This window comes from Erythrolamprus reginae, chromosome 1, assembly GCF_031021105.1.
Source record: "Erythrolamprus reginae isolate rEryReg1 chromosome 1, rEryReg1.hap1, whole genome shotgun sequence".
Lineage (NCBI taxonomy): Eukaryota > Metazoa > Chordata > Lepidosauria > Squamata > Dipsadidae > Erythrolamprus > Erythrolamprus reginae.
The window spans coordinates 54291929-54308280 of NC_091950.1; positions in this window are offsets into that span (position 1 = coordinate 54291929).

The window sequence follows — 16352 nt, forward strand, 5'->3', positions numbered from 1 at the left end:
AACATTTTTGCATTTTTCCTGACCTGTTTTGAAAAAGGCACTTCAATCAGAAAACAAAAAACCTTTGTTGGTGAATTGTAATAAGCTTCAGCGAAACCATCATATATTGTATTGAGTTCATACTTTTGGTCTATGTAAGCTAGCATTGCCTTCTTTATCTAGGAGCACGGTTTTTTAAACATCTCAGGTTGGAGTCTTTGTCAGCACTTGAATTGCCCCACAAAGTTGGACTTCAGCTAGGCAGGGATAAGTTCCATTCTGCATTCAACTCTGAAATGAATTGACTGTCTCTGAACTCAACATTCCCCATAGTTCCACTGGGATCTGATGCATTCAAAACTGTAGGCTAGCACTGTGAATCCTCCAATGGATTCAAGGGAGATGGCATGTCTGTCTGTCCATCTGTCTTCCATTGATCCATCTTTCTATCCATCTTTCCATCCATCCATCCAAGTTCTCAATAATATATGAGAACTTAGAAGATAGGACAAAGACTAAGAGATAGCTCAGTCCACAGGTGGGGGGAAAGCTTGGGAAATATTTCAGAAGGGACCTTCCCTGGTTTTGTAAAGGCTAAAAAGATTCAACTTTGAACTAAGAAGAAATTTCCTGATCAGCTTGTCTTTCAGGAAATCAGCTTGTCTTTCAGAGCTGTAGATGCTGCACTGGAGAAATGATTGGACAGCTATTTCTTGGAGATGCAATAAGAACTCTTTGTTCTGGTACAAGGTCAACTTTTCCCAATCAGATAATTCAGCACAATGAGGTATCACAGATTATTTTATTACAGGCATTCTCATAATAACTCACAGTTATGATGCGATTCTTCTGCAGTATAATCTTTCCCATTGTGCAGGTAAAAAGAGATTGAATTGACCCTGGCTCTAGGTGTAGCATCTACATGCTGGCTGGCTTAGTGATTGAAAACAAAAGACCCGCTGGAATGCTCTCTCCAATTACCCCTCATCCTGAGTCAGAGCCAATAGGAATACACAGATATGGTCACATGTAAAACTACATTACCCAGAATGCAATTTCACTACATATTCACTACATTTCCCCTAATGCAATATCTTAAAGAAACATGTCTAAATACAGTCCAACTATCTCTGTCTCCGGGGACAGCACACTCTTGCCTTGGGCAAGGGTTAGACTAGAAGACTTCCACGGTTCCTTCTGATTCTGTAATTCTATAGGATAGGCAGGGTACACTTATAGCTCCTAGAGTTAAGGGAGATGCAGAAGATCAGGGGTCTTCAACCTTGGCAACTTTAAGACTTGTGGAATTTATCTCAATTTTTGTAAGGGTGAAAAATTGAAGGCAGGAATTCTATGGATGGGTTTTTGAGCACTGAGAAGGCAGTCTAAATTGAATCAGTTTGTAAATAATGTGATATGAACTTGTGTTTGTGTGTGAAAGGCAGAGAACTGACTTTTCCCCTTTTCTTCCTAGCCTTTTCCCTGTCTTTTTAAAAGGTTGTAAATTTAAGGATCTTATCATTTTGTGTGAACTGCCTTGGCAACTTTCCTCTGCATGGTTGAAAGAACAGGAGAAAAATGTTCTCAAAAACTAAATGATTTGCCTCAAAAATGGAAGATATTCCAAAAGAAAAAATATAAACATGCTACACCAGTGGTGACACATATACCACGCTTGAATTTGATGGTATGCAAGGTAGCAGTTTTTTCTTTCCTAATTTATAGCCCCCTTTTGTATAAATGGTTAAGATTACCTAATGGTTTGGCAGTTTCCCACCATCTGTTTTGCTAAATGTCACACCTTCTGCACCAATCTCCTAGACCAGCAATTTATTCTGAACCCCTTTTTTTCCCAAGAATAAGGCTGTCTTTTTCTATTTGTGCTCATATTTCTCCTTCCCAATTTCCATGAGAGAAAGTGAGAGAGAGAGAGGAAAAGAGAGAGAGAAAGGGAGAGAAAGAGAGAGGGAGGGAGAGGGAGGGGGAGGGAGGGAAAGAGAGGGGGGAGAGAGAGGGAGAGAGAGAGAATTTTATTAACATGTCCACACTGAGAAACATAAAGGGTTTCTCGGGAACCAATTTTATTACATTTGTTTGGGAGTTATATGGATCTTTCGAATGGAAATTGAGAGTACAAAAATAGATTTGGTTGATTTATGAGGCATCTCTGTTTTCAATTCACCATCAGTATGTGCAGACACGATGCAGTCAAGAAATGAAGCATCTGGTTTCCCCACGTTTCATTTATGAACTTTAGCACCAGATGTAAATCATTCATAAAAATCCCAAAGTGTTGGAAGGGCCTCTTCCTTCATTTTAACAAACAGAGACTGCAAGTACTATACCTAAGACTTCACATCATTTGTTACAAACGATAGGATCTGAATTTTAAAAGACTCGCAGAAATAAATTTTCAAGGGAGTCGGAAGAGAGTAGGGACAAGTCAGGGAAATAAAAGGAATAGTGATCCATACCATCTTCCGGGGCTGTCGGCAAATTTTATTCGAAAACAAAAGCTGTCACTTTGGTTTATTCAATGCAAACTTAACAAGCAAGACAGGTTTTTTTAAAAAAAAAAAAAAAGAAAAGAAAAGAACAGGTTTCTTTAGCATTAGCCTTCCTCAAATTCATTCCATTAAACTAATGACTTTATCAGAAAAGAGTGGAAATATTCCAACCTATAATTTTCTGTACTAGTATTAGCCTATTAAGCCCCAAATTACACAGAACCAAGCGTTTCCCTGCCCAGAATTTAAGATCTTTCTCTGAGGCCATTCTCCAGATGCCTCGGCAAAAATGAAGGTGGTCACAAAGCAAATGACCACTTTTGTAATGGTGTTTAACTTTTTTTAAAAAAAAAATGCCCTCAAAGAGAGCTACCATGCCAATCCTGTTTTTGTCCTTTTTGATAGTGGTGTTTTTCCAGGTATTTAATTATATTCAACTGCACACTGTGTGACACTATTGTATTTATTTACCTTTGTTTTCATTTAGAGACAAAGACCAAGTCAAAGAAAGGGAAATAGAAAGAGAAAGAGAAAGGAAAGGAAAGAGAACACTGGTGGTGATGGTGGAATATCAATATAGTCCAGCTCCAGTAAAACTCATCTTAAATCAACCAACCCAAATATGATGCCAAGCCAATTTACCTCTAGTCCCTTTACTAGTTATCTCCAACTCTAAACTTGCCTCCTACCAGTTGTACCTACTTTGTTTTAACTAAGACTAGCATTGAATATTGAAACCCCATAACCATGTTTACATTTATCCTGGTGTTAGAAACAAATGAAGACCCCATATAACGTATGTACAGCAGAATTCAAATGGCCAATGAACTCATGTTGGTAAAAAAAATAAAAATCAGGTGTTGGCAATCAAAAATGGGAAAAGGGGAGCAAGATAAGAGAATCTAAGAAAGAAACTTTTAGATTTCAAAATTAGTAAGCCTAACCACATGGCCTAATACTTTATCTAGTTAGCTATTAAAATGTCGTTCTTGCCCTTTTTCAAGTTTAAAAAAATTGCCAAAATATGCACAAATTAGTTTTGAATAGCACTGTGTTCCATATAGCTCTCTAAAGTGTTCCTCTTGAACTGTTTGAATTATTACTAAAATATCCTTTCCTTAGACATTCACACGGTAAGCTGAATCAATAATTATATGGTCCAATTCTACTGTTGATGCAATTAAACCAACTAAAAAGGTAATAAGGTTTTCCACTTTTGCTTTCTCCCTAATTTTTTGAATTTTAATTCACTTATTTTCTGTTTCTCTTATCTGTTGGTTCTAAATGGTCTTCTGTTCTCTCAGTATGCATTTGATTAGCTCATCTTTATTTATTGGTTTGTTTATATAGTATATCAAACTTCTTAAGTATTTAACTCCCTCACAGAATGCTTCATCAGCTGCAGCTGAAGCTGCAGCTACCACTATTTTAGCCACTATTTTACTAACTTCTATTTTTCTCATTTATTTTTATATACAATTTAATAACTGTTCCCTATAGTTTTCAGTTGCTCTGGTTCTTTCTCTTAACTATTCCAATTTACCGCCAGTGTCTTTTTAAATAATATCCTTATTGTTTTACAATTTATCTAGTATTTTAGTTTTTCCAGTATAGATAAATCCTACAACAGTGATGGCAAATCTTTTTTCCCTCGGGTGCACGTGCGCACACTATTGCACATGCTCGAGTGCCCACAGCAGTAGTGGGTTGTTACCAATACGGTTGAGGATGGTGTACTGGTAGCAAACACTGCTCTGTGCATGCAGCTTTGGTTCTATTGTGCGTCCCAGCATATTTTTGTTTCATGCACTTGCACAGAAGCAAAATCTTACAAGGGGGATGCATATGAAAGAGAGATTTTGGCAATTGTTTGCTTTCATGCATGCGCAGAAGCAAAAAATAGCAATAATTATAATAATTATAATAATAATTATTATTATTATTATTATTATTATTATTATTATTATTATTATTGTGATTTTTTGTTTTTTGTGATTGTGATTTGTGATTATTGTGATTTTTTTGCTTATTATTATTATTATTATTATTATTATTATTATTATTATTATTATTATTTATTAGACTTGTATGCTGCCCCCTGCCCCTCTCCGAAGACTCGGGGTGGCTCACAACAACAAAAACAGTACAATACAAATCTAATAATTAAAAACTATGACTAAAACCCCGCTATCATTAAAAAACAATCAATACAATACAGTCACAACCACACATAACTCTTAATGGTCAGAAAAGGGGATACATTGCCCCATGCCTAGACCCTAAAGACCTATATAGATAGGTCTTTAGGGTCTAGCAGAAGGCGAGGAGGGTGGAGGCAGTTTGAATCTCTGGGAGGGGTTGATTCCAGAGGGCCAGGGCCGCCACAGAGAAGGCTCTTCCCCTAGGCCCCACTAGACGACATTGTTTAATCGACAGGACCCGGAGAAGGCCAACTCTGTGGGACCTAATCGGCCACTGAGATTCGTGTGGCAGAATCTCTCTCCCTCATGAGATATCAGCAAATTTTTGCTTCCTGCGCATGTGCAGAAGCAAAAACATGCTGGGATGCGCACACACATGCAAGAGAACCAAAGCTGCATGCCCAGTGAATTCCCAGTAATGGGAATCCGCCCCCGGCCGATACTGATAATTCAATGCTGCCCCATCATCCATGTATGTGCACATGAACACCTCCTCCTCTCTAGAGCCTGGGGAGGGCAAAAATATCCTCTCCCGCCCCCCAGAAGCTCTGCAGATACCGAAAACACCCTCCCACAGCCTCCATTTGGGTCAAAAATAAGATGTAAAGATTAATCTACATTGTCTATGACTGAAACATCCAAAATCAAACCTTTATCTTTTTTCATTAGTGGTACTAGTTTGAGGGTAAAGGTTCATTCTCCAAGCATGTGGGTTGGTTTCTGAACGATTTTACCAGGCTACGTAACATTTTTGTCAGAGATATTAATTTATTTGCAAGAAATAAATGTTAAATCAACTCTGTGAAAATCCCAATTCAGTTCCGCTTCCAGCAATGGAAACGTATTGGGTGATTTGAGGCTAATCATTCTCTGTTACTCAGTGTAGGCAGATTGTTGTTATATAGAAAAAAGGGCAAATTTGTATGCCACCTTGACCTCTTCTGTATATAAATAAATAATGAAATAAATAATATAATAACCATTTAAAATTAATTGTTGTTTTTGCATACTTTTCTTATTTTGATAACAGCTGTGCATATATTGCTAATTTTATCTATGTAATACATTGAGTCACAACTCAATAGGTGAAATATAAATGTGTATATAAATAATAATAAGGATCTACTAAAATATATATACTATTTTATAAATATTTAGGCCAAATCTGAAAAGTGCTACTATTCTCTGCATGATGTAAACTGTTCAGAGACTCTAACCAAAATAAGCCAAAAATCATAGCTGAGGCAACCATTGAATTTAAGAAATTAAGGAACATATACCTCATTATCCATTAACAAGATATGTCACCTAGTATATACCTTGGAAGTAATAAACCCATACATACCATACATATCATATGGTACCATTTAGAAGTAAACAACCTTATACAAAGCATAGGTGGAAAAAAGAAATACTAAGCAAAATAAATTAAATGTGAAATCAAAACAAAAAAAACTCTAATGAAATTATGTCTACGGAAAGAACATTTATTGTAGCTCTCAATTCTTTTGATCCTTATAAACTGTTTTGCTACATTGCTAAAGTACAGAAGCTACTTTATGATTTGTCCTCTGTTCTTTAAACTCCCCCCCTCCTATATATTCTGAGTGTCATCGACTTCAGTCACTTTCTCAAACTTTCCCTTCCTCTAGACCAGTGATGGTGAACCTTTTTCCCCCTTGGGTGCCTAAAGCGTGTGCGCGTGCACTATCACGCCTGCGTGAGTGCCCACATCCATAATTCAATGCATAGGGAGGGTGAAAATTGCCTCCCCTGCCTTCCCAGAGGCCCTCTGGAGGCCAGAATCAGCCCAATAAGGTAAGGTTAATTATAAATCACATGCTTTGCTTGCAGAACATTTCAGATTCAGTCCCTGGCATTCCTGGATAGAGCTAGGAAAACATTTTGTGAGAAATCTTGGAAAGTCACTCTCATCAATGCAATTAACAGGGTAGACAACTTGTATGATTTGGCTTAAGAAAGATTCCTAATAGGTATAGTAGCAAATCTTTTGATTATAATATATCTTGTTCATATTTATCATGATTGGTTGATAGGTTAGGCTCATGTAGGAGGACATAAGATGAAGAATTTTTAGAGAACATAGGATTTCAACTTCGTAAATTCCTGAGAAATACACGATTTAATGATAGGTGATCATATCATCCAGCTTCACTCTTTTATCTTCAACAATTTTAACAACCTATGCAATGTATAGTAATATAAAAAAGAGTGTGGAAATGATCTAGAAAGACTAGTTAAGATGATTATTTGAGAAAGGTATCTGATTTTTCTGATTATTCTTCCCACTGTGTTACAAGCGTGGCCAATTCTCCTTTGATATTCATGCGCTACTCCACAGCATTTGTGTAGTCCTCCCCAACATTGCCTTAGCTACTACATCTGTTCTCTACAGTATCACTATTCATTCATATTGACTGTTCTTGCAGATCCCAAAATTGCGGTTTTATTTTGCAAAAGAAAAATTTCACTGATTTGCTTATAATCCATGCCATTTCCTGGGCAAAATGCTTATCAATTCCTTTCCTCTTGTAGATTTTTCTATTTGGCTTGAATTATCAATTGATGAATGGGTTATGACACACTATTTACCTCAATCTGCAGCTCAAGGGACCTCACATCTGCCACCCATTTGATTCCCACTAAATAAATCATCATCACAAGATAAGAGAAAGGAGGCTGGATCTGAGGAAGCCAGGGCAGCCAGCAATCAGACTGTTGACTTACAACTTACCAGTTCTATAAACAGAACAATGATATTGTTGGTTTGCCTATGACATTAAGATGTTCACACACCTGCCAGAATGTTTCCTCCTATTTGGCCCTCTTCATTCTTTATGATTAGTTGGAGAAACATTCATGTAGTTTTCTTTTTTGTGTGGCATTTGTATAACAGACTGATCTCAGGTTCTCAGATTGAACAGCTGGTGTCTTGGCTCTCATAAACAGAAAAGACAAGCTATAACCTCATCATCTCCCAAAGCCGAAATAGTATGCCTTGTAATAAAATATTATGGAGAATCAGCTATCCCCGTGTATTTAGTCTACGTGCCAGAGAAAACAAAGCCAGGAACAGAAAAACTCAAGGGAATTGGTTAAGATTTGGTCATTTGACATGGCATTTCTGGCAAATTACATAAAATTCAGCCAATTGCATGAAGTTTAAAAGGATAGGCATCAGGGTTGTGCAAAAGTGTCCTTTGATTTAATACAGTTTTGTAGTAGTAATTTATGAATTAAATTTGCTTTAAAGCAGTAAATAAAGTCAAATAGCTTTCAAGCACTTGAAGTTTCTTGAAGCACATTACAAATTCATTCTTGTTGTTTTGCTGCTGCTGCTCCTAAGAGTGTTACAGACAATTTGCAATGCAATCATTTCCACATATAGGGGATACTGAAGGGAGGGTTTCAAGGTATGATGGACTCTTTGACGCTAGCCAATCAGCCTAGAGCAATGATGGCGAACATATGGCACGGGTGCCACAGGTGGCACATGGAGCCATATCTGCTGACACGCAAGCTGTTATTATTATTATTATTATTATTATTATTATTATTATTATTATTATTATTAATTAGATTTGTATGCTACCACTCCTCTGAAGACTTGGGGCAGCTCACAGTATATAATATAAAACAGTAAATACAAAGACAATTTTAATTAGTTAAAAAAACTACATAAATTATAAACCCAATATATTAAAAATCAATCAAACAAATTCAAATCAGTCATGCATCACATTTATTGGCCAAGGGGCCAAGATCTAATTACCCCAAGCCTGTTGCCCTAGCTCAGCTCCAATATGCATGGTTGTGCCGGTCAGCTGATTTTTTGGCTCACACAGAGGCTCTGGGAGGGTGTTTTTGGCCTCCAGAGAGCCTCTGGGGGGGGATGGGGGAGGGCGTTTTTACCCTTTCCCAGCTCCAGAGAAGGCTTTGGAGCCTTGGGGATGGTGAAACAGGAGCCTACTGGGCCCACCAGAAGTTGGGAAACAGGCCATTTCCAGCCTCCAGAGGGCCTCTGAGGGGGTGAGGGAAGCTGTTTTCACCTTCCCCAGGCATTGAATTATGGGTGTGGGCACTCGTGCATGGATGGTAGCACACATCTACACTCTTTCGGCACCTGAGGAGAAAAAGCTTCACCATCACTGGCCTCTAACGTCCTTGCCTACAACACCTTTATTGGTGTGGCAGAGCTAACACTTTTTTGTGTTTCAGTTTCTTTGCTCTCAACTCCTTTGATAAGGCCAACCACAAGCATTAACTTGTCCTCTGGGTTAGTATTGTATCATTACATTTCAGTGCTAATCCTACCGACATACTAAGTGCAATGCAGCTCTCTGTATATAAGCTCAAGGATGACCTACACCAGTGATAGCAAACCTTTTTTTCTTCAGGTGCCAAAAGAGTGTGTGTGAGTGCTATCGCGCATTTGTGAGTGCCCACACATATAATTCAATGCCTGGAGAGGGTGAAAGCAATTTCCTGCACCCCCCGGAGGCCCTCTGGAGGCTGGAAAAGGCCTGTTTGCCAACTACTGGTGGGCCCAGTAGGCTTGTGTTTTGCCCTCCCCAGACTCCAAAGGCTTCCCTGAAGGGCAAAAATGCCCTTCCCAAAAGTTATCAAATACCAAAATATATTTAAGTAGCAAAAGTTGCCTCTCCCTTGCAGGTAGAGGTGTTAAAGGAGAGTTTACCTCTAATTTTATTTTTTATTTTTTTTAAAAAAACCATATTGGTACACTGTCTGATTCTAGTCTTCTGCTTTCTCTAAATTACTTGCAATAACATGATCTAATAGCCATTTCAGGGAATGCGGTGGTGAGAAATGAATCAGCTGCATTCTTTGCAGAGAATCAGGAAAAAAAGTAAGATATTGTGTCATGTGGCTCCAATATTTTCTGGGAAATGCAACAACAAGTAAGGTTCCACTTTACTTTCTATTAAGTTTAAAACCTATGGCCAATACATATTAAAGTAAGTCATAATCTCCCCCACAGTGTTGGAAAAATAATATTTTTCCTTTCCACAATTTTGGAAAGACCTTGCTTCATCACAAACATCCCCTCAAGTCTTTCCCTCTCTTTCTTCTTCCCATCCTAAGAAACATCTAGGAATGTTGTGTGTGTGTGTATGTGTTTGTTGTCTGTCTGTGTGAGTTGTGTGTCGGTATTCTGCCCCTTAGAATTTAATCATCTGATGCTCTATGACTTTTTCCACTTTCTTTACCACAATTAAAGCTCAGGGAAATGTTTTCTTTTTTTTCTGTTTTATGAAACATGGGAGAGTACTTTAGTACTTTGAAGGGGCATACAAAGGAGAAATATTTAAATTATAATAAGCAACTAAACAACTAAGCACTCTATACATCCTCATCCCACTCTTAGCCTGATGGGAATGAAAACTTCAGTGGAATTATCTTGCACCCAATGCAAAGCAGTGTTTTCTCCCTACATGAACAAAGTAAGAATGACCAAACTGTCTGGTGCACAAATGTTCCATTCCAAATGGTTGGTGCATGCTCTGTCCCTAGAACATATGCAGAACAAAACCAGGCTCAAGATCCAGTCTGAGAGAAACATAGAAACATAGAAGACTGACGACAGAAAAAGACCTCATGATCCATCTAGTCTGTCCTTATACTATTTTTTGTATTTTATCTTAGGATGGATCTATGTTTATCCCAGGCATGTTTAAATTCAGTTACTGTGGATTTACCAACCACGTCTGCTGGACGTTTGTTCCAAGGATCTACTACTCTTTCAGTAAAATAATATTTTCTCATGTTGCTTTTGATCGTTCCCCCAACTAACCTCAGATTGTGTCCCCTTGTTCTTGTGTTCACTTTCCTATTAAAAACACTTCCCCCCTGAACCTTATTTAACCCTTTAACATATTAAATGTTTCGATCATGTCCCCCCTTTCCCTTCTGTCCTCCAGACTATACAGACTGAGTTCATTAAGTCTTTCCTGATATGTTTTATGCTTAAGACCTTCCACCATTCTTGTAGCCCGTCTTTGGACCCGTTCAATTTTGTCAATATCTTTTTGTAGGTGAAGTCTCCAGAACTGAACACAGTATTCCAAATGTGGTCTCACCAGCGCTCTATATAGTGGGATCACAATCTCCCTCTTCCTGCTTGTTATACCTCTAGCTATGCAGCCAAGCATCCTACTTGCTTTTCCTACCGCCCGACCACACTGCTCACCCATTTTGAGACTGTCAGAAAAATTCCCTGAGGCTGGGTACTGGCACGAGTCTGAAAACTTTAGAAAATGAAACCTCTGGCCTTAGTGACCAACTCAGATTAGATCCTGCAACATTATTCTGGGATACATATTTTTTGCCTTCGTTCGTAAAAAAAAAAGCAGATTCAGTTGCAAAAGAATGAATGGCAAATATTTCTTGGGGTGGGGTAGGGGGCTTAAAAAAATTAATTGCATGCAATTGCTCAGGTTTTATTACGTTTCCTCTTCTAGTCCAATGGATAGCAAGTTTTCTTCAGATTACCTTGTAGAATTCTTTATTCTTTATTGGCTAAGTGTGATTGCACACACAAGGAATTTGTTTTTGGTGCATGTGCTCTCAGTGTACATAAAAGCAAAAGATACATTTGTCAAGAATCATGAGGTACAACACTTAATGATTGTCATATTCCCAGCCATTCTAGCTATACAGAAAACATAGCTAAAGGCTCAGATTGGAACAATCAAAAAAAGAAGTCTATTTTACTCTTTTTACCTTGTCCGCAGCCAATCAGGACTGAGTCTGCCAATTATGAAAGTTGCTCCACACCATAGGATACCCTTCTTTTGATGACGGACGAATGACAGGCTCTTTGTGCGGCTGCCAGCCAATAGAATTTATAACTTTATTGAAAAACAAAGGAATAACAACCAACTGAAAAAAACATGTGTGCGATGGTTACATTACTGAGGTCCAAGACACACCATGACCCCAGCCAGATTGAAGTCTACTAGGGTATTTTACTATGATTATATCCTCTGAAACCTACATTATGTAAGTAAGTAAGTAAGTAAGTAAGTAAGTAAGTAAGTAAGTAAGTAAGTAAGTAAGTAAGTGAGTAAGAAAAGTTTGGGGCAATTGAAATCTACACAGTATTAATGTTCTGTCGGGCTCTCTGGTAGAATCCTCCCAAAAATTCACAGGTAGAAATTTCAGACACACACACGTTTGAAAATTCAAAACAATGTTCTTTATAATGAAAATTCAAATAAACTAAGCACTCTTTTGTATAGCAAAGAGCACTTGTCTCCAAACAAACTGGTAATTTGTACAAGTCCCTTATGCAGCTGCGAGAGCAGTCATGGGCTTCCCTAGGTATGCCCATGTTACACCAACACACCACAGTCTGCATTGGTTGCCGATCAGTTTCCGGTCACAATTCAAAGTGTTGGTTATGACATATAAAGCCCTTCATGGCATCGGGCCAGAATATCTCCGGGACCGCCTTCTGCCGCACGAATCCCAGCAACCGATTAGGTCCCACAGAGTGGGCCTTCTCCGGGTCCCGTCAACTAAACAATGCCGTTTGGTGGGACCCAGGGGAAGAGCCTACTCTGTGGCGGCCCCAACCCTCTGGAACCAGTTCCCCCAGAGATTAAAACTGCCCCCACCCTCCTCGCCTTTCGTAAACTCCTTAAAACCCACCTTTGCCGTCAGGCATGGGGGAATTGAAACATCTCCCCCGGGCCTATACAGTTATGTATGGTATGCTTGTGTGTATGTTTGCTTTTAATAATGGGGCTTTTAGTGTTTCTTTTAAATTATTAGATTTGTTATATATTGTTTATTATTGCTGTGAGCCGCCCCAAGTCTACGGAGAGGGGCGACATACAAATCTAATAAATAAATAAATAAATCAGTTCTGTGATACTTAGCTTGCAGCTGTGAGGCAATTCACAGTCCTTCTTCTTTCACAAAGTGAAACACACTTTGCTCTGCTTTAGGTTCAAAGTGGGGGAAAATCAACACACAAAGGTCAAAGTCAGCAAGGCAGGCACAAAACACAATGATCAGATAATCCTCCACAATGGCCAAACCCACACGCTCCTATTTATAGCAGCCTCACTAATTACCACAGCCCCACCCAACCACAGGTAGCCTCATTTTCTTTGATAATAATCTCTCAGTTGTTGCTTCCTATGCATCGCTCTCCACATGCGTGGCTGTATCATTAACTCTTGTTCCAAATCCAAGGAGGAGATAGATAATTGGTCTCCTTCTGAGCTGTGTGCCAAAGTCTCCTCTTCTCTGTCACTCATGTCTTCCTGGTCAGAGAAGCCTTCATCATCAGATTCCACCGGGAGCAAAACAGGCCTGCGGCATGTGGATGTCTCCCCCACATCCACATTCCTTGGGGCAGGAGCTGGGGCAGAGCTAAACACAACAATTAATATCTGGGGGCATCTCTAACTATTTTTATTTTAATCACAATCAATAAGAAGAGAAGGAAGAAGCACTCCCCTGTGGTTACTTCTTCAGAAACAGGTCTTCAGCAATATGCTAACTTAATTCAGAAGAAAATATAAAGCTATCATTGATAACCTTATTCTGTGTGATGTTGCATTATATAATGAATATGAAGTTAACATAAGACTTAAAGTAAATGTATATAGTTCATGCCAATTTCCTCCTTCTGTGAACGTGTATGTGTGGATGAATATGTGTGAATGTATGTCTGTGCATGTACAGACAAATAAACATACATAATTATAAATATACATATATTTATATACATAGGGATAGAGTACAACCCTTGGAAAACAAAATGAATGTAGTTTATGAGATTTTTTTTTTTTTGAGATGCTGCAGTATCCCACACAGCACAAAAGGTTCTGATAAATGAGGTTTGTTAAGGATAGAATTCAGTAATTGTCTTTTAGGAGAAAGGTCATAAAACTTGGAAAAGAGGTTAATAGAACAATATTAATTGCTTTTATTCTGGCTGATGGAGAAGTGTGCAGTGTTCCTATGAATAAAAAGCAAGAATGAAGATGCTGCCCATTACCAAAAGTTAGGTCAAGTTTCAAAAGGTCATTTTTATCCCTAGTGTGCCCAGAAATGACAAATTAGAAAGAATAAGAAGTATTATCAAGGGTTTCCATTCAATTATTTTAACTGAAAATTGCAGGAAGGAGCTGTCAGAAAAAGCTCAGAATTACAGCAATTTTTTTGTAGAGATGCCAAAGAAACTTTGCATGAGAGGACACTCAGCACACCACAACCATTGTAGTTTTCAAGCTTGACCTCTTATTTTATTACCAAAATGCCAGTTATTACAGGTGTGTCAAGAACTCTGAGATACAGTTTGTTGTGGCTAATAAGGAGTGTTGTGGTTAGCTCTGCCCCAGCTCCTGCCCCAAGGACTGTGGATGTTGGGGAGACATCCACATGCTGCAGGCCTGTTTTGCCCCCCGGTGGAATCTGCTAATGAAGGCTCCTGTGACCAAGAAGACATGAGTGACAGGGAGGAGGAGAGTGTGGCGGACAGCTCAGAAGGATATCAATTATCTAGCTCCTCCTTGGATTCAGAACAAGAGTTAATGATACAGCCACGCATGCGGAGAGCGATGCATAGGCAACAACAACTGAGAGATTATTATCAAAGAAAATGAGGCCACCTGTGGTTGGGTGGGGCTGTGGTAATTAGTGAGTCTGCTATAAATAGCAGCCTGTGGGTTTGACCATTGTAGAGGATTATCTGATCCTTGTGTTTCGTGCCTGCTTTGCTGACTTTGACCTTTTGTGTGCTGATTTTTCCCCACTTTGAAACTAAACCAGAGCAAAGTGTGTTTCACTTTGTGAAAGAAGGACTGTGAATTGCCTCACAGCTGCAAGCTAAGTATCACAGGGACTTGTACAAATTACCAGTTTGTTTGGAGACAAGTGCTCTTTGCTATACAAAAAGAGGGCTTAGTTTAAGTGAATTTTCATTATAAAGAACATTGTTTTGAATTTTCAAACGTGTGTGTGTCTGAAATTTGTACCTGTGAATTTTTGGGAAGAGTCTACCAGAGAGCCCGACAGAACAAAGGAGCATACTATTACCTCACATAATGTGGCTGTCAAGAATAAAGGGGTTTGGTCCAATGGTGGGATTCAAATTTTTTACTACCAGTTCTGTGGGCATGGCTTGGTGGGTGTGCCTATAAAATCTTTACTCCCTCCCCACTCCAGGGGAAGATTACTGCAAAATTCCCATTTCCTCCTTATAATAGACGAGGCCTTGGTTAAACAACAGGTTTAATAACAACACATGCCAGCAGTGGCAGGTACAGGCTTAAGCATAAAAAACAATATACAGGCTTTTATATTCCTAGCTGCCTGAGGCAGCAGCCAATACACAAAGAGGAAACTTCCCGCTTACATTGTAACTGGGGCCGGCGCCCCCAATCAGCACCCTGGATAGGTCTCGGCTCGCAGAGCTCTAGCGGCCGGCTGTTTCTATGCAGACACTTCACTCCTTCCCCTTTGGTCAGCACATACATAATCCTTAAGATATGACGGTCTCCGACAAATCCTTTCAGAGCGGCGAGGCTCCGAGATCCGAACCAAAACAGGTTCCAAAGACCGGCGTTTCCAGAGTCAAATTAGGAAGCAGAACACACACTGCCTTCTGACCGTTGTTAGTGGCTGGCGTTCCCGAGTTACTGGCCTGGCTGGGAGGTCCCCGGTCAAACTCACTGGGTGGTTCGACAGCCACCCGTCCCTCATACTCACAGCTCTTATCTAGGCATACCTGATCCAGGTGCCTGCGCCAAACTCGCCCATCCTGTAACACGACCTCGTACGAGCGGGGCCCTAGTTCCCTGCTCACAACTCCTCTTTCCCATATTGTCTTCCCGGCATAAGCCTGCGCGAAAACCGGATCCCCTACGCTTACTCTTCTTCCCACCGGGTCGGGCCACTGCACTGCTCTGGTATACCCTGGGTGCAATCTATCCAATATAATCCTTAATTTCTGGCCCATTAGAAGCTCGGCCGGGGTCCTACCAGTGGCTACACATGGGGTGGAATGCTGGGCCATTAATAAATCAGCCAACCTTTCCTTCCACGAGCCCTGAGGCATTTTCTTCAACGCATCCTTCACCGACAGAACTGCCCGTTCCGCCTGGCCATTACTGGCCGGATGCCAAGGCGAGGATAGGGCATGCCTAATTCCCTCTGATGCCAAGAATGATTCAAAGAGGACGGTGGTGAACTGCGGCCCATTGTCGGAAACCAGCAGATCCGGGAAACCGTGTGTGGCGAAAAGGGCCGTTAGCTCGTCTATTACCGCCTGAGCTTGGGTGGACCTTAATTGGGCAACCTCCACCCATTTAGAATAAGCGTCAACGGTTATCAAAAAGGTTTGACCCATGAACGGTCCGGCCAAATCTACATGCAATCGGGTCCATGGTCCTGACGGCGGTTCCCAAACCAAGGGTTCAGCTCGGGGCGGAAACTGTCTGCTCTCTTGGCAAGCCACGCAATCTGACACCCTCTGCTCTATCTCCTTGTCCATGCCCGGCCACCACACATAATCACGAGCCAGTCCCTTCATTCTCACAATGCCAGGGTGACCCTTGTGCAGAATAGCCAGCACCTGGTTCCGTAACTTGCCTGGAATCACTACCCTCTC